Source organism: Lonchura striata, chromosome 8 (assembly GCF_050655825.1).
Source record: "Lonchura striata isolate lonStrDom1 chromosome 8, ASM5065582v1, whole genome shotgun sequence".
In the NCBI taxonomy this organism is placed as follows: domain Eukaryota; kingdom Metazoa; phylum Chordata; class Aves; order Passeriformes; family Estrildidae; genus Lonchura; species Lonchura striata.
The window spans coordinates 15,637,565-15,656,356 of record NC_140710.1 but is presented as its reverse complement, the minus strand read 5'-3'; the positions used below and the strand labels follow the sequence as shown (position 1 = coordinate 15,656,356).

At 36.3% G+C, this 18,792-nt stretch overlaps 1 protein-coding gene across 34 annotated transcripts in view; it reads left to right on the top strand.

Moving 5' to 3' along the window:
* LOC110468626 (uncharacterized) overlaps window positions 1-18,792 on the top strand; it is a 511,599-nt gene that overhangs the window by 93,686 nt on the left and 399,121 nt on the right. Inside the window, exon 3 of one of the 34 annotated variants that reach the window (XM_085585836.1) lies at window positions 1-18,792. This exon is cut by the window's left edge and continues 27,358 nt beyond it. The exons of the other annotated variants lie outside the window; for them this stretch is intronic. The gene's annotated coding sequence lies outside the window, so the exon portion shown is untranslated. 34 annotated transcript variants of the gene reach the window in all.

Below are 18,792 nucleotides of genomic sequence, written 5' to 3'. Positions count from 1 at the left end.
ATTATATAGGTATAAATTATATAGGTATATATTATAGAGGTATAAAAATATTTTAAATAGTTAGTACATGTTAGTTATTAAGAACAGTAAGGATTTATCTGAATTTATAGCAAATTTTTAAAAATACTAAAGTTCTGTGCAACTTTGGAAGATTCAGAAGATTCTGCAGCGGAAAAATGTGTTTTTACTAAAATAGTGTACATAAAAATACCAACGAATTGTTTTATATTGCTCAGAGTCTGCATGAGATGCAAAGGCAATGCATTTCAATATTAGATTTATTGGTAAAACCATCAGCAAAGATGAAGCAAAATCTTTCAAGATAGATGAGAAAGTTTTTCAGAGGCAAGCCAAATAACACTACCTAAATCCTTTAAAGCACGATTTAGGGTTACTTTCTGACATGACAGAAATGTGTATATTGAACCCATTTTGTCTCTAGAAGCCAGTGGAGATGAGACATGCAAAATAAATGAGAATTTGTTTGTGTGTGTCTCAAGCACACACAGAAGTGTATAGTACAGGTGATGTGGGAAGTGCTTCCCAGGCATGGTGCTGTTCTCTATGCCCATGGGCGTCTGTTTGCTGTGCATGTTCTGGTGCACTGGCAACACCTGCAGGAATCTCACAAGAAATAACACCTATAGATCTGGAATGAAGTTGTATGGCCAAGACCAGTATGGAAAGATTAGGTAGGGGTAGGTAACCTGTGCAGCTAGCTAAGGTCATGTGCTGGTATTCAAAGTGTCAAAGGGAGTGAGGTTATACAGCAGAAAGTTTTGAGGTAAGACGAGAGAGGAAGTGATAGTAGTTTATCTGATTTAGTGCTGGTCATGACAGTAGCTGACCGAAACAAATTTAGGAATCCCTGCTATCAAACATAAAACTCAATGAGATGAAATCCTGTTTGTCTGGATTCAGTAGAATCTTCAATAACCTTTGTAGATTTTTTTTCCATTCACTTTTCATTCCTTTTCTTGAACTTTAATTTCCTGCACCTTCTTGCTAAAAACTGCCTACTCTGTCAGTAAGAACTCATGGTGGTAAAGAGAGAGTGCAAGTGCAGAATCTAAATAGAAAAGTCAGTTCTTTTTCCTGCCCAGTCCATTTCCCACCCTGGAAGATTGAAAGAAATAGCCTCACTGATACCCTTTGAACATCTTGTCAGCTGACATGATTTGAAGCAACCCTAAAACTACTCAGCTTATTTTTGTGGTCAAAGCTGAACAAAGTCAAGAAAGAAAAGCATTCAAAAGTGGACATCTGAATTTTATGACACATGCAACATTCACTACATAACAAATACAAAATGCCAATCCAATGTTTCTAAGAGCATCTTTACAAGAAATTGAAAATAAGATACTTTCAAATATATATTAAAAAAATATTTGCTGATGATTTCCCACTAGTTTTCAGAAAGAGAGGTATCCCTAAATTTTCATTATGTCTTTGAAGGTCTCTCCTTAACATTTAATGCTGACTAGTGCAGCAGTCATTCCTTTTCTATGTTAAATCATTAACTGATTATATCCAGTTCATAGTTTCAAGGACATTTAATATTTTTTGTCTTTTTTCAATTTGTAGAATAGTTCCTACCCCTGGCAATTCCCACACATTTTTATTGCATACTGTGCGGCCTCAATTGAAATGTCTTCTGTGAACTTGAGCATCTTTATGGATCAAACCACGACTTTCAGAAATAGTTACAATTTTAGGGATTAGTGCTTTTCAGTGCCCAGAATATGTTTTATAAGTTATGCATTGTGAGAGTTGCTGGTATCTTCTTAGAAACAGTTGCTTAAAATCAAAACCATTTCCCCCTCTGTTGTCCTTTACCATATCAAATAACAATTGAAACAGCAGCAGCAGCCAATGAACATGGATCAATGATATCTTCAGCCACTGCATTTGTGTAAGTTTAATCCATTTAAGTGAAAATCAAGTTACTATTTGCCTGCTTTTTCTTTACTGGAAACAATAGATAATGCTATTTCGGAAGAAATTAAGCCAGAGAATTAACTAGCATAATTAGAATCTAGTATTGAATAAATGTAGTCTTGAGAAAGATTTCATGGATGGTCATTTGTGACATTCAATGGAAGGTAAAAAAGTAGGTTCCACTATTTTTTTTCCATATCAAACAGAAATGACAGAAAAGGAACAAATAGGAAGATGTTGACTTTGGAGGGAAGTAAATAGGTCAGTTCTTGTATCACAAAAATTGTCACAGAAAAGCTTTGAGAAAAATTTTTTAAAGTTTTTGGCTTAGGCTTATGTTTAAAGGGTTAAGGTTTTGGAAGAAATACTTTGAAAAGCAAAAAGTAAAAAAGTTTGTTTCCAAACCATTGAGACCAATGAGATTGATATCTCAGAAGCTGCACTGGTGCTTTAGGATCAAATTCAACCCAAGGTAGTGGGAGAAAAACAAGTTAATGCTTCATCATTCCTGTGTCTTTCAGTAGGTTAAGATTTTGCAGTTCACCGATATGTGAATCTTATATCTGATTAGTTACTGCAATTTGGCTGATGAGTGGTAATCTCCATAGCTGTGGTATTTGAATTTTTGATTTTGAATCCAGCGCCCATTTTTGTTATATAATTTTATTGTTATTATTGAATGGTTGCACATAAAAATACAAATGGAGATCAGTGTGCTATTTCATGAGAGCTGGGTATGTGTACAACCAAGTACTTTGAGCCAGATTTTCAAAGGTATTTAAGAGTATGAACTTTCAGAGGGATGTTTAAGAGGATCTTTGAGAGACTGTCTGCATGTTTAAGCAGCTAAATTACTTAAAATATATCGGATTATTTTTGAAGGGTTTAAGCAAGTGTTTAAGCAACTTCTTTAAACAGGGTTTTAGTAAGAGTGAAGATCTCTTAAAATCTGAGTAAGTCATATTTTTCTGGAGTGAGAGTTTTTCATTCAACTCCCAAACATCAAAGATGTTTCTAAAAATAGCTTGTGTTTATTTTAAAAACTCTTTATAAACTGGCTTTTACTGCTTACTCCAGTAGATGCAACTCAAAGGAAAAAGAAAGTGCTTTTCGGTTAGAAATCATATTTTAAGCTATTATCTCTCTTGACCCATAGGCCTAAGTATCTCTGACTTAACTCTGTGGGCTGTAGCTTGTCACTGAGAAGGATTCTGCTTTTGGCAGCTGTGCTCATTCAGCATGTTTGCTAACTTAGCAGGAAAGTGCTTCTGTGTTTGCTTTGTCTTGGTTTCTGAGCAGTGACTTACTGAAACATTTCTTTTTCTCTCTCTTTTTTTACTTATTGGAATTGATTGTGTGAGTGAAATTCAGGATGTTGTGACTGCAGGATTGTATGGTGTCAGTTTTTCTAGAAGGTTTTATGTGCTTGTAGGACCTTGTGTTTCACTCATTACTCTGGCTAAAGTGAAGAATAACTGATATAGGGAAACATGCTGTATCAATAATCACAATAGAAATCTTTTTTGGTGCAGTCTAACTGGCAAAATCAGGGATTTTTAAAAGATGTATATTTTTAAGATGTGTTTAAATTAGCAGTTGCTTTTTTCAGAAAAAAAACCCTGAGGCTTGTGTGAAACTAGTGGCTACATAAAGCTGAAGAATCAGATGTCTGCTGGGCAAATTGACAGAACTCATTAATCTTAGACGCAGTGTACTATAGAGTCTGTCCTTTCATGCACCTGCCCATGCCTAAAGTAATTACATGATGGCACTATTAATACTGAAGAGCTTGAGTGGGAATAGGGTTATCTTCTCTTCCTAGTAATTGATTGCTAGCTGATTAGTGGACAACATTTCTCCTACAGTATAATTGCCTTTCTGCTATTGTAGCCACTCTAACCTGAGGTTAGGCCATCTTACTGGTTTGGAGACCCTAACAATAGCACCATAGCCCTCAAAGTAATGAACTAGAACTCAGTCACTGTGAATTCCCCAAACAGAAGATAACTAGTAAAATGTATTTCAATGATAGCATATTTTACAGCAATCAGACAACTGAAATTTGTTGCTTCTCTCCTGCCTTCTCTTTCAATGAAGATATTTTCAAACCTACTGATTCCTGTGTGGAAAAGCAAGCAGTTGATGTCTATTAAATCACATCTGTTACTCATATCAAGGTGTTATCTAAAATGTATCAGAACTGAGTAATAAGTTTGTATATTCTTCTGTGACCCTATAGAAATAGAAATCTATATATTTGCTTCTTTAGAAGCAAACTGGTAATAAAGGAGCATATGAATTTTGCAGTGGGGTCTCAGAGATCTGCTGGTGTCTAAACATGATTATGTTCTCATATTTTGAAAGGTGATTCTGTGTTATTGTTGTTGAAGGCTGGTAGATATCAGGCTGCTGCTCGGTTAGGCCTGGCCTAGGAAGCACCTTTTGCTATGAAGCTGCCTGCAGAGAGCAGATGATTTCCAGGGCTACATAGAGCTGCATCAATTCTCCTTCCCTGTGATTCTTGGTGCCAGCTGCACTGGCTTGGGGATGCAGGGACCTGCTGAGCAACTATTTGGTGTGCAGGTTTATGAAGGTGGAGATGAAAGATTACACTGCAGGAGATGTGACAGATATGAATCTTAGGAGGAAGACATGAAATATATGATAATTTCTACCCCCCAGCTTTCTGATGACCTGAAAAATAGCTCCTACCTTGCATCACCCTTGCATCTTGCTGTTTTTGTTTTCTATAACTCTGCACTGAACTAAAATCATATAAATCCTTGAGCTTTCTTACACTGGTACTGGACACATGGTATATAACAGCAGTGGTACAGCAAAGAAATCTCTAATCTCTACCTTAATGCTGTGCCATATACTTCCTCATTTTATTATCAGTTCATTCTATGGTATACCCAAAAGGCTAATTTTTTAACATTTTCTAATGACTTCTGATTGGTCCTGTTCAGTCCAAGTGCTTAGCTTAATCACTCAAGTGGCTGTCTAAGTTTAAATTATGTAACCAGTTCCCTGGATCCCCATTTCCAAAGGTATTTAGGGGCAGTTAATAATATTATTCAGTATTATTTCCAGTATTCTGTCTGTGAATCCAGCCAGAGGCATATTCCTAAGAGAAAAGTACGAGAACACACAGTTGTCCACTATGTGACATAACCTGCCTGGAAGGACATTTCATTTTCTAACTTTTTAAAATTACCAGCTACCCAAAAGAATGATGACTTGCCTAAGGAATGATACCAAACTGGTCAGAAATCTCAATGACTCCTTTCTTCTTGTGACATAACCTATAAAATAATACAAATATAGCTGAAATGATCAAGTACTTTGATTGATGATTTTTCAGTAGCCTGTGGGCTGGGGAAATGTCCCTATTTTATATGGAAATCAAATCCCATGCCAAGTGACTTTTATGAGTACTAGTTTAAGTCTCAGACAAGCTTTTTGTCTGCCAATGAATTTTTGCACCTGACTCATGATTCTCAAAACTAACTTCTGTCAGATGTGTAGCAGGTGTAGAGAACTGTAGAGGAGCTATTGAGTTTTGTGTGCACTTAACTGGTGACATGACTTATTAAAAATTCAGTCTTCAGATGTAGAAAATGAGCCTCATGTGAACTGGAGCTGAGAGAAAGGCTCTCCTTTACATGGTGTATTTTTGCTTCATGGTATGATCAGCCTTCAAAAAACTGAAGCCCATGCATGTGTGTAGAGTCACCACACAAGCTCCTTTACACTGTGTTGTTTAAGAGCTGCATGCACTGGTTAGGTTTTACTAGGAGACACCACAGTTTATACTCTATGCCCTTATGTAGCATTCAGTTGAGTTGTCCTTTACACATTCATCTGGGATTACAAACTGAGCCTCTGTTATTCGCAGTGAGTTAGCATTGACATAAAAATGTCTGACATACAAGCTCATGCAAATTAGAGCACTTTTTAGCATTTACCAGAGCATGACAGGGTATTAGGAATGGATATTAAAGAGTCTTGAGGTCATAATAGAAGTGTGTTGTCAGGAAAGCAGAAAAGCCTCCTCATTTTTTTCTCCTGATTTACTTTATTTTCTGCAAACAGAAATCAGTCTGTTTAGGCACCATAAAATTTAAACCAAGAATCTTGAACTGCACCATTCCTTAAAGCAGTCCTTATAGCTGTATAACTGTTAAAACATCATTTCTTGGATAGAAGGAAAAATATGAGTCTTTCTCAGGAAATGCTAAAGGTTTTTTAGAAAATATTAATCTAATATATGCATATGCTTATTCTAAGTGGGCCAATATTATGTGTAAGAAATATTGAAAATGTTAAGGTTGCAAAATGAAATCTTCAAGTCAGAAAATGCCACCCCTTAAGGTTGTTCCTTGAAAAGCATTTCCCTACTTTGTGGCAATGTTTCATGAACAGTCTTTAATTATTGGATCACATGCTGATTTTTTTCCTACAGGACCACTGCCTCATTCACTGCACAGATGGGTTATGTTATCCGAGTTCAGCATTTTAGCGTCATTGTTTCATCTGTGGCCCTAACTTATCTGGGAAATACTCATATCCTGCTCTAATTAGAGAAAATTTCACTTCCACATAGGCTTATCTGGCTGCTCACCACTGTCATGCAAAATGCTTCTCAAATGTTATACATTTGAGAAAAAACTATACATAGTTTTCTTGAAACCCCTAGAAGGGGAAAGTTGTATGTCCATTTTACAAAGGTAAAGTTGAACCACAGAATGATGGTTACAGACTTACCCAGGAATTGTGTTGTTCAGGACCTTTTTTCAGGATGCTTACCTGGAATATGTGATAATATTTTATGTTTATTAGTAGACTTCCTCTTGATTTTGCTCAGGTGTAGACGCTTGTAACCCTTCCAGAAGTTAAAAATGAGACATTCAGAACACAAAGGACATGTTCTTCTTTTCAGTCACTTGAGCTCCTCATGCAGTCTCAGATTACTATAGCTAGAAGATCCTGAACAGGTTAAGAGGACATTCCTGTATAGTGCAGACTCTTTACTGCAGGTCTCTAAAGCTACCCATCACCTTCAATTGAACTTTGGCCCTTATAAACAAAAATGAATTCCCAGGAAAAAACCAGAAGATATTAAAGGCATTTTCACTACCCTGACTAAAATGGTTTATGATGGCAAAATTAAAAACAAATTAACAAAAAAAACCCCAAACAAACACTGTGTCTCATAAGAAGCACTACTTCTTAACCCATCTCTTTGCCAAGTTGACCTGAGAAAAATGTGTTTCAAAACCTCTGATCTGATTAGTTTAACATTATGATATAAGCAAGACCCAGTTCATGAAAATCCCAGACTTCTAATTTCAAGTTTGTGTGTTTGATTTCTTACCAATGCTACTCTTTACATTAAACAATCCATCTTTTATAATATTTACTTCCCAAATTCATGCATTTGCTTGTCAAATCTACATCTAAGCTCCTCAAAGGAACCTTCAAGATCCTTTGGTAAAGGAGGAGTCAAATGAAGTTCTCAGTCATTCATCTGTCTTGAGTATGAGATAATATTTCTTTTTTGCTATGGATCAGAAGAATTCATTTTGCTGAATGAAAAGAAATGAGAAGATGTACATCAGGAGCATACTTAATACTCTCCAGTGCTACTGGGTATTTGGTTTGCAACCTGAAGCAAATGAGGACATTAGAATGTTAACAAAGTGGGGGTTCATACCGATCCCTTCCCATTGATCTCAATAGAGATCAAATTGGCATATCCATTTACACTCTGCAATTTCAGCATCAGGAACATTTCTTTAAATCAGCTGCATAAACTTTTGCAGTCAGGGATGGTAACTGTTTAGAGTAGTAGGTTGCCAAAACAGAATTAGGCATATGCTTTGTTAATAAAGAGATGTTTCTGTAGCCCTTTTGTATAGAAAACTTCAGCTCAAGCAGTTAAAGCTGGACATAGTTTCAAGGGAAGTATTATGAAAGGTGCTGGGAAACCTTAACTAGAGGTGACATTACTGGCTCCACCTGTAGTAAATATTCTCTACAACTATTTAAGCAATATTGTTCTTCATTATCATGTTTCTTATGTTGAATTTTTTGAATAGTGAGCCTGAAAATAACAAGTTGAGCTCATTAGTAGATTAGGTGTTGCAGTGAATCCATGTGTTCAGTGCTAGTTCTCATTCTCCAGTTTGATAGGGTTTCTTTTAGAAAGCAATTACATCTGATTGACATGTTTTCATGTGCCTCTAGCCTTGACTCCTTCTTACTAAACAATTCTAGATCAAGGACAGTGACTCTTCTACTGCCATTAACTGAAATCAGGATCCAGGAGAAAAAGTTAAATACCTTTTAAGATGCAACTTGAAACAAATTATAAAATATGTATAAAGAGGAATATATTTTGGTTTCATATACTGTAGTCATTGAAAGTCAAGTAAAAAACAAAGTTTAAGGCATGGACGTGAATTAAAATTAGGCAACAAATTCTCTATTTCTACTTCCGTTAAAAATGAAGTAGAGGGTCAAATCCTATCACTATATATGCATATAGTTTTCCATATATTTTTCACTTTATCATTAACTTAAAATGATGTAATTTAGTGAAGTTTAATACTAATAATGCTGCTATATATCCTGAAGTAAGTAAAAGTGACTTTTTAAAAAATGAAATGTTTTACCATTAAAAAAAATGAATACTTGAAGATACCAAGTGTTCTTGCCCACTGGATTTTGCTTCTTATGGAAAAAAACTTAATTTGAAAAGGATTAAAGGCTTAAAAATTAAACCAACAAAAATAATTCCTCCCTTACTAAATCCACTGTAGTTGAATGCTTTCTTTAATTTTAATTTGGTTCTTTTTTATCTTGTACTGGTTTTTGAGGCTTTTCCCCCCAAATTTAAAATTTCATTTATAGGTAAAAAATGAAACACAAATCTATTTTCCTGTTCTTTTTGCACATCAGGGTCAAAGGATACATTTTTACATCCTTTCAATGCACTTATGATCTGTTAGCAAAGATTATTTTGTTGAGCTTGTGTTTTGATGAAGTTGAAAGGATCAGAATTGCCCAATAAAGAGTTTTTGCCTGAACACAGCAAGTAAATACAAGAAAACGTACAGTTGCTCTCCTTTTATAAATCAATGTCCTTTTTTTCTTTTTTTTTTTTTTCTGATGCCTGTCTTGGGAAGCTGCTTAACAATTTGTGTTACTTAGATGAGCTATTGTAAATAAGTTGTCATGCTGTAGTTTTTGAAAATACTCTGCCTGGCTAGATTTTTTTCATTTGAGGGCATATTTGTGCCGTGTTTTTGTGCATATATTTTGATATGTTTTGGATTCCATTTTCACTTATCTGCTATAAATTTGCAAAGCAACCCCTTTATTTAATGAATCAGTTTCACTGGCTAACGTAGCCAGGACTTCTCTCTTCTCAGACTTTGTGACCACTGGGTTATCCTGTTTGGCTGTAATAGCTAATCAGCAGTGGCTTTCAGATTTTATTTATGGTGATTGGTGTGCAGAGTTTTGTTTCCTGCCTTGCACTAATTCACTACTGAATGCCAATTCTTAGCGCTGGTATTGTGGTAGGAGGTTTGGAATTATGAACTTAACAACTTCTTCAGGGGAAATGCACCCCCACCAGAGAAGTGCAGATGAAACATGGGGTGATAAATAGTATGAAAAAATAACCAGAAACACTTTTTGTTCTTGCTATTGGTCCATATTCTATTGCAAGCAAAGTTCTGGTCTGTGACTGTGTCTGGCACATGTGAATGCAGATCCCTGCATTGTTTCATGCCTGTGTCTTAATTAAGTGTTTTAAAATTGGCTCCATAACTGTGGAGGCATGTAAGGCACATGAACTGTGGATGGTATAGATAGTCAAGGTCATCTGGCTGGAGTGGATATTGACTCAATTATTGTACTTGATGTCTGTCTTGCCCTGAGAATTTTGGTTCTTTATAAGGATTATTTATCCCTTTGATGTGTTGTATATATACTTAAGGCTATAAAAGAATGCAACATAAATATAATGTATTGGGGGTTTGTCAAATTTGGTTTGTCAAAACTAGAAATTTCAGGTAATATCATGTAAAGCAATGTTAATCATTTAATGTTTCTCATGAAATGATCCTACATTGTGAATTGTAGAAGCCCAATGTGGTTACACATACGCATTTTTCTTTAATCTAGGGCACTCCCATTTATTTCAGAAGCCTTTTACTTTCCCTGCTATTGCTCACACTCTGCCACTCAGTTAAGTGCTGTGCTATTGTGATGTTAGCTAGAGTGTGCCAGATGTACTTTTCTTTTTGACAACAAAAGTCCAGATGACACAACTTTTTTGTTTCTATGCATTTTTCCCTGAAAACTTACTGGGATAGAATTAGTTCTCTCTTGCCAAATTAACAGTTTAGTACAGTAATTAGCAAGTTCTGCCAAAATATCTCTTCCAGCAAGGAATTGCATTTGGGAGATCTTCTATTTTTTCCCTTTAGCACTGACCACAGAACTTAATTAACTTTCCTTTCCATCATAAATTCTAGTGCAGGCAATGACCACTGTGTCTTCCCCCACTCCTACATGTTCATTTATGATAAATTGTCCCATTCGCAGCCAATCTGGAGGCAGGTGCCTGTGTGAATCTCAGGGGTTACACATGCTGTACTGTCCACAGGGCTGATTGATAATGAGGTTTTCACTGAACCCCCTTCTTTATTCTGTGTTCATGCTTGAGTGAAATAGGGAGAAGTTTATGGTAGAATGAGAGCTTTCCTCCCTCCCAGTCATACTTCTCATTTAAACTAATGTCTTTTGGGACTGATTTGCATGTGCATGCTGCTAGGTACCTGCACTTAACTCCTTGACCCACACATCCATTCTTACGGTATTTTGTAAATACAACCTTTGCCCCTTTCCTTTTTCTCAGTAACTCTTATGTTTGTATACCTCTGCCTCAGTGTGTTTACTTACCTGCATTTCCCCTTCCATTCTTGTCAATGTCTCATATCTACTCAGCTCTAGATGAGCTGATATTGCCCAACAGTTTGTGTAAAGGGTCTATTTTTTTCGTAACTTTGCTTTTGAGGATTTTACTCATAAAAATAGATAAAAGTTGTGACCAATTTTTTTAAACTTCATGAGACACTTTTTAGGAGTCTGTCTATATCTTAACACACACATTTGTAAACATCAGCAACCAAAATTGAATCCCAGAGCAATGAAACACAAGCCATTATATGTCTGTGGGAATAGATGCTACAGTGCACATTGTATTGAATTCACTAGGCTGCAATGTTGCTGCAAAGCTGTGGTGCTGTGCAGATGCAGTAGCCTGTGTGTGAACAGTAAACTAGAAGGACACTAACTGAGGCCAATGCTGTCATGCAGTATTTACTTCTGGGTTGTGGTCTAGCTCACTTCAAAGTCTCTGCACTGCACTCCTTGGATGTGGGAGTCTGTCCAGTGGATCAGATATTTTGCATCTAAAGTGTAGACAAGGCCTAAGTTACTTTGGAAATGAAAAGTTGCTTTTTTTCCCAAATCTGTTCATTAGGCATTCTGAAAGCATCAGTTCTTCTTTATAAGGAAATCCTTCCAGGCTTCTTATAACTTTTTTTTAAATTTTATTTTATTTTAATGTTTTCCTTTTTGCTTTTGCTCTACTGTTTTGGAACTCTGATTACTAAACTAGAATGAGGAATTAAGGATTCGAGGGCTGCCTTTAAACTGGGTACTTAATTCTTTCCCTGTCTTAATGTAGCATTGTATTTTTATTTGCTTTTGGCTTTGCTTAAAAATGTTGTGAAGTCTGAACAGACAATTTCATCACATTGCTAGGAAAAATGCTTTTGTTTCTCTTATAGTGGCAACCTTTTGGTCCCCAAGTTTTGTGTAAATACAGGAAACATACACCTGTAATTTGATGGAATTTCCCAGTATCTTGTTTGGTACCTTGAGGGTTTTTAGTAGCTGATGGCCGGGGAAAAGATTTTGGCCATGGTTGACTCCTGTTCCCTGGCTATTTCTAGCACTAGAGAATTTGGTCTTTTCATTCAGTGTCAAACATGCTGCAGGCCTGACTGGTTTTGATATACTGCTTCATCACCCTTTATGTTTTTCCTTCATGTTTGGTCTACAGAACTTTTACATATTTTGTTTCTTTTCACAAACTATTGATTTTTAAGTAATTTTCTTATTTCCTGATTAAGGCAATTCTTATTCTGACAGCTTTTTTTTTTTTTTCTCTTTTTTCCTATGTCTGTCCCCACCACTTACATGGACAGGAAAATACTGAGGAAGGATAACAGAAAAGGCAGTGTGAACATCCATGTAGTCATTGTTGTTCTTGTTTCAAAACCAAAGGAATCTATAACTAAATCAAGCTCAAATGTCTTGTCAGCAGATTGACGATAAATGTTTTAATTACTAAGAGGTTCCAGAATGGGAGGGGAAAAAAGCCAACTTGAAACAATAAACTTTGTTATCTCTTACTGCTGTGTGTATCTTCATCATACAAAGCTGTCAATTTGACTTTCCCTCTTGAAAATATCCTCATGAAATTACTTGATAAGTAGTGGAGAGTTAAGCTGAAGTAGTATTTAACTACAGCTCATGATTCCTTTTATTTTGCTAGTGAGAAGTGTGATGTTTCAACTCCCTGCATTTTTCACTTATTATCCAGGGCTAACTGCAGTTTTTTTGTTATCATGTATTCAGAATAAAAGCAGGACATAGGAAAAAGTAGCTGTCATGCTGAGTCCAAACATTATTAAACAAAAGGCTTCTTCATACTTAAAGGTTTCTCTCTGATCTTCAGATCAGCCCTTAAAAAAGCGTAACAACAATTAATGCCAGGGGGCTTTCTGCATTACTTTTGATAAGGACTCTCTAAAGAAAGAAGAGTTATGGTAGGTGGTGTTGGAGTTGTTTCCTTGTTCAGAACAGTCATATTCACATGCCTTCAAAATGTCAGTAAGTGAATGAAGGGACCATAGCTTGTTAAAAAGATATTTTTAAGATACTTCATGATACTAAATCATAGTGTCATAGTAAAAGCACTCTCTACCTAGGAGAGGTACTTTTTTTCTGTTGAGGAACTTTCCAAAGAATGAAGGAATCTTATTATATTCTCAGATATTATTTATAAAATATTCGAGTGCAGTATCAAGCACCAATATTCTGTTAGGAGCTGATGCTTACAGCCTGAAATTTTAACAACTATCAGTATGTGGTATAATTTTTACTGCATGTAAAGTATCCTATTTGGTTTTACACTTGAAAAGCCAAGGACTAAATATTTCCATTTGGATATTATACCCATTTGGGTATTATAGTATCAAGTTTTGGCTTTTGCCTCAGGTAAAAAAAGAGTTTTATTTATGTTTTTAGTGCTTGGTGCTTTTTCTAATTGCAGTATTTGATGTGCAGGAAGGAGGTTCCCATGATTTCCACTGCAGCAATCTGTGACAGAACTAAGTGTGACCCCAGCTACACTGTGTGCTACTGGCAGTGCCAGTGCAGACTCAGCTATGCCACTGTATGTGTTACCAATGTCTCATGGATCAAAATGCATTATAAGCTGGGTTTGTGCTTTGCATTTACATACTCCTTAGAGGGAGAGCTTGGAAGTGAGCTGCACCTTCCTATCATACACTTGAATTTCCGTGTTGACATGTTTTTCTGCTTGACAATTTCTTTTCCTGATGTAGAAGATCTTTAAATGAGGATACAGAGTTTATGTTTGGAACTAAAGTAGCAAGAAACTTGGTTGTTGCAATTAAGAGTTAAATTTGTTCTTGTGAGTCCCAAGTTGTATAAAATGCTAAATACATGAGGTTTTAGTGAGAAGTGTTTTGTTAAAACATACCTTGAAATGTGAATGCAATAGTGAAATCTTTACTGTATTAGTTTCAAAGCCGTTTAGATGTTGACAGGATCTTTAAAAAGTACACAACCTATAGCTTTATGTGAAAGTTAATTGTTCAGTATATTACATGGAGAGTTGATTAAAGCTGCTGTATCTGAGAGCTGCCATACATTTAGGATAAACATCAGAAGCCATAGACCCTTGAAAATATAAGCTAAGGCTTGACTAGACAGGAGCTGACCTATGTGAAGAAAGGACTTCCATTGTGCAACAGATGCAAAACTAGAAACTGGGAAAATCATCCTTGTGGAGGAGGAGGATGAGGTTATTTGAGTGCCACAGATGAAAGAAAGAGCAGACAGAGCCAGTATGGCAGCGGGAGGATGGGCAGGAAATGAAAATAATGTGACCCTGAGAGAAAGGTAGGAGGGAGCCCTTCAGCACAAGCTAGAGAAAAGCAGCACACTGCACTGAGCATCTGCTGTTTTTCCACGGTGTTCAGGGGAACAGGACACATATATTTTTGAAAATAAATAGCTTTGCATCAAAGAAATATCTGTCTCTGTCATCAACTTCTCCATGTAAAAGGGAAAAGAATATTTAAGATGCTGAATGTTTGCTACTGCTCTGATCAAAACACACCATTATTTATCTCTCTTTGCCTGTACCAAGGAACATGAGGCCATGGAGGCTACCTGCTGAGGTCCTTATGGAAAATTTTACAAGGTATTTAAGCCCCTGAAGATGTAAAGGCACCTAATGGAGTTTTTAAAAACACCCAGAATCCTAATGCTCTTCATAGACAATGACAATTAGCTTCCCTGGTGTTTTAGAGATATCCTATTAAAAGTCCCCTAGGTCTTTCAGTAGTGGAAATCTTGTGGCCAGTCTCTAGTTCTCTCTATTGCTTATTCATTCCAGGTGAGAAGAGAAACAGGCAATGTATTTGTGAAAAAACCAAACAGGGCTTTAAGTGGAACCTTAACTATTGAATGGCTTTCTTAGTTTTTGCAGTTCTCTGGGATCTTAATAGTAAAAACCAAAATCCCAACCACTCAGCTTCAAGAGTGTTGTGACACAGGCTACTTGGGAAAGACATAATAATATACTTGTAAACAGTTTCTCAGTGTACTGAAGCCCTACCATCATTAACATGATCAGTGTCACAGAGTTCTGTTTGAAATGTTAATTAGACTTTCTTCTTACTTTCCAAAATTTTCTGGTTTGTGCAGAAGCCTCTTTAAGTTACAGGAATTGTGTTTGGCTTTTTTATTTTCGGTATGCAGCCATGTCTTCACTATGAATTAAGACAACTTAGAAATGGCAAATACTTATTCTTAGGACAAGTGCACAGTATTATCCCAAGTAGAATCTATGGAATGCAGTTCTTAAAATGATTCATATGATTTACCCCAGACATCCTGTAGTTGTAAGTAATACTCAGTATTCAAGATAGAGAAGAATACTGCAGTCTGGCCATTGAGTGAAGGCTCCTCATCTTTTCAGGAATTCTTGAGTGTTAGTTTGCTCATGGAAAGATGCAAGTCTCATCACTCTTACTTTTAACTGGAAGAATGCAGAGTATTTTGTTTTTTTTTCCTAAAATATTTTAATTAGGTCTGCTTTCTGCATAGCTGTGACATCTCAGTAGTTCTGAACAGGAAAAAAAGCTGAAGTTATTTTCTGTGTTAATTTCAGTGGCTGCTGTTTGCCATTTTGATTATATTGCCAAATTTTGAAGGTCACCCCGTCCTTAGCAGTCCCACCAGAACAGAGTGCTAATGCTGACTTTTTTCCCAGACAATGCAGAGCTTTAACTAGCACACGAGAGGAGTCCATTAAAACTTTATCCTCCACTGAGTATTATTGCACTTGTAAAGATAATATTAATACATATTTCTAATGCTCTATGGATCATTATCTGGCAGTGGACCAATAATTTGGTATAAAACATTAACAACTATAAGGGAATACTTATTCCTTTGAGCTTACAATTGTTGTTAATTACAAATTTCTACCAAAACAGGCCTGAGATGATTCACAGAGAATTAAGTAAATTTGGTTTAGTAATGTTTTCAGGTTTCTGAATAAATTATGGATGCATCCTGACTGTTAGAAGGAGCCACTGACATTATGAAATGGTAATGAACAGATCTGCAAGAGAAAAACAGCCTCCGCTGATCATCCTGTTCAAAACCTATTAAGGTCTGATGAAATGAGAAGGTTTTTTCCTTCCATGTATAGATGTGCAACAAGTCATAAGTTGTGGACTTTAATAATATATTTTCTTCACAAGCAATAACACAGCAATTAGGAAGTGCTCACTGAGGTAGAAATAATGGTAACTGCTGCACAGATTAGCATTGCTAAAAGGAGCTCAGACATACAGTAAAACAACATATTCCACGTTCCTGTTGGTGTGCAATTTCTACTTTATTTACTTATCATCTCAGTTAAAGAGGACTCCTGGCAGTAATGAGGCCACATAAATGCACATATAATACTGTAAGATGTTACAAATGATATAAAAGATAAATCTAATGATTACCTATTATAATGACAGTGCAATCACTGGGTAAATTGTACAGTTCTGAGAAGTCCATGACTGCCAAAAATGCCACTATGCAGTGTATTATTTCTGAGCTTTTATTTTTCCATGACTGTTTTTTAGGAGGTAGAGAACTCACTTGGAAGGCAGCTGCTGAACACAATGGCTCACAAATCTTCATCTAGGGCAGCAATGCTTACAAGTACTGTGCTAAGTATGAAGATAGCAATCCTGAAAACTTTGAGGAATTTTCTTGCTGGAAATTCACAGTATTTGTTACCACTGTGGTAAAAAAGAAGATAACATGACTGCCAAAATGAATCTCTTATACTGTAACTGCCTTAAAAATAAGCATGCAAAAATTGCCACAATCTGCAAGTTCTGTCAAAAGAAGCTATGTTCAAGTCCATCAGTGCTAACTCAGGGAAATTGATATTCATATCTCTGAATCCCAGCAGAGTTTTAATCTTTAAAATCTGCAAGGTTTCGGATGCCTCAGATGTAGGACATTAAAAAAAAGTCAGAGTTTAGTCATAGATTAAGCATAGAACATTGAAAATATGTGCTTACAGTAAAACATTTGTAAAATAGCAAATGTTAATTAAAATAAATTATGGTTAAAAAGTACTTCAGAAGTGTCAATTCTTTTTTCTTTTTATGCTGGATGATAGTGCCTGGATCCTACCCTCTCCTCCTGTGAAGGCATTTATAGGATTATATATGTAATTTTGGATGCAAAGGCAACATAGGAAGTCTGTTATTGAGTGGTATGGAGATATTAGAAGCATTCTGTGCTGAGTAAGTTATGGTATTTCTGTAAGTGAAATACATGAAGGAGAGCCAAAACTACGATTTAATAAACAAGTGACTAAAGCTGTTAAATGTTCTTTGTAACAGCTGAGCACTTAATATTTAAAATCTAAGTGCTTACTAATTTAGGAAACTAAATATGAATTTACTAACTGTAGCCATGTTGTATTGTGAAATATTGACCTCAAAGAAGGCAAAGTGATTTGTGGTGGTGGTTGTTATTATTTCTATTGTTACTATTTAGGAGAGAAGAGAGGACAGTAATTGGAAGATAGTAGTGAGGTGTAAACTAGAAGTGAGCATAGATTCCATGGAGTTTTTTGAGTAAACCCTTGAAATGAGTGGCAGAGAGGATGGATGTGATGTGTTCAAGCTTTCTGCTTTATGTAATAACCCTGAAGTGCTTGAAACTGGAGCTGGAATGGAAGGGTGCCAGCAGGGAAGCAGTCTTCAGGTCTATGAGAGGATATGAATGGGGAATATTAGACATTTGACTTTTATGATTGGTAATTTACACACTTAATGGGAAAGGCAGGGAATGGAAGCCACGAGAAATGATAGGAAGTAACCTCGTGGAGCTAACGAAGGAGATAAATGTACTCTTTTTATTAAGGGAAAGTGTTCACATCTCCTTATTTGTCTGACAATGAGTTCTTTTCTACTCTCCTTATGCAGTTCTGGAAGGTCTAGATTGGGTTCTAGCTATTTCCCTTCTCTGTGAATACTTTTGCAATGAAGGACATCAAAATAACATTTCTTGTAGATGTCTTAGAATAACTAGTGTCTTAAAAGAGAATTTTCTGGAAAATGAAGGCAGCAGGGTTCACAAGAAGAATTGTTAAGATAATAAGCAATTGAGTAAAATGCATGAATTTTGTCTGATAAAGGTGTCTATATTCAATTATTGAATTAAGAAATCAGTATTTGTATTGTTAAAGGGTACAACCCAAAGTGAGTGAACTGATGTTTTAGGTATTGTGTTTGCTTGTTTGACAGAAATGACCCGCTCCTGCTTTCATTTACCAATCCCAGTACTTTAAGACTCACTTCAAACAGATCAAAAGTCATCAAGAGGAACACAAACAGGTTATATAGCTGTATCAGCCTGTTTTCCTTGGGAGCTTGCATTTCTGTTTGCATGATACAGGCATGCATACATTTTTTACTGAGTTGCCCATTTCTAAAGTTCTTTCCATGGCCCAGAATTTAGTTACTGCTGTAAAAAATGCAGGAACCCTGTGGGAGGATGGATTGCAGGAGAAGAGAGATAGTGCTGAAGGCAATCTCGTCCCTGAGTGGCAGCTGGACTGATTACCAAAGAGTAGGAACAGGCCTGCCCTTAATAGGGCACAGCTGTGTCCAATAAGGATTGTCCAATAAGGATGGGTGTTATAAAAGAGTGGATTAGCTGGTAAAGAGTGAGTTGGAGTCAGTTGGCTGTGCTGCTGTGAGGATCAAGGGTTGGGTGGTTGTGCTAGGGACAGTAAGGGTCAGTATGTGCTGATAGAGACAGAAAGGGTCAGCTGGTTTTGATAGGGACAGGAAGAAGTCAGGCAGCTGTGCAGAAGAGAGAGAAAAGGAGTCAGTGCTGTGAGAAGCTTCCATGAGACCTCACAGGGAGAAG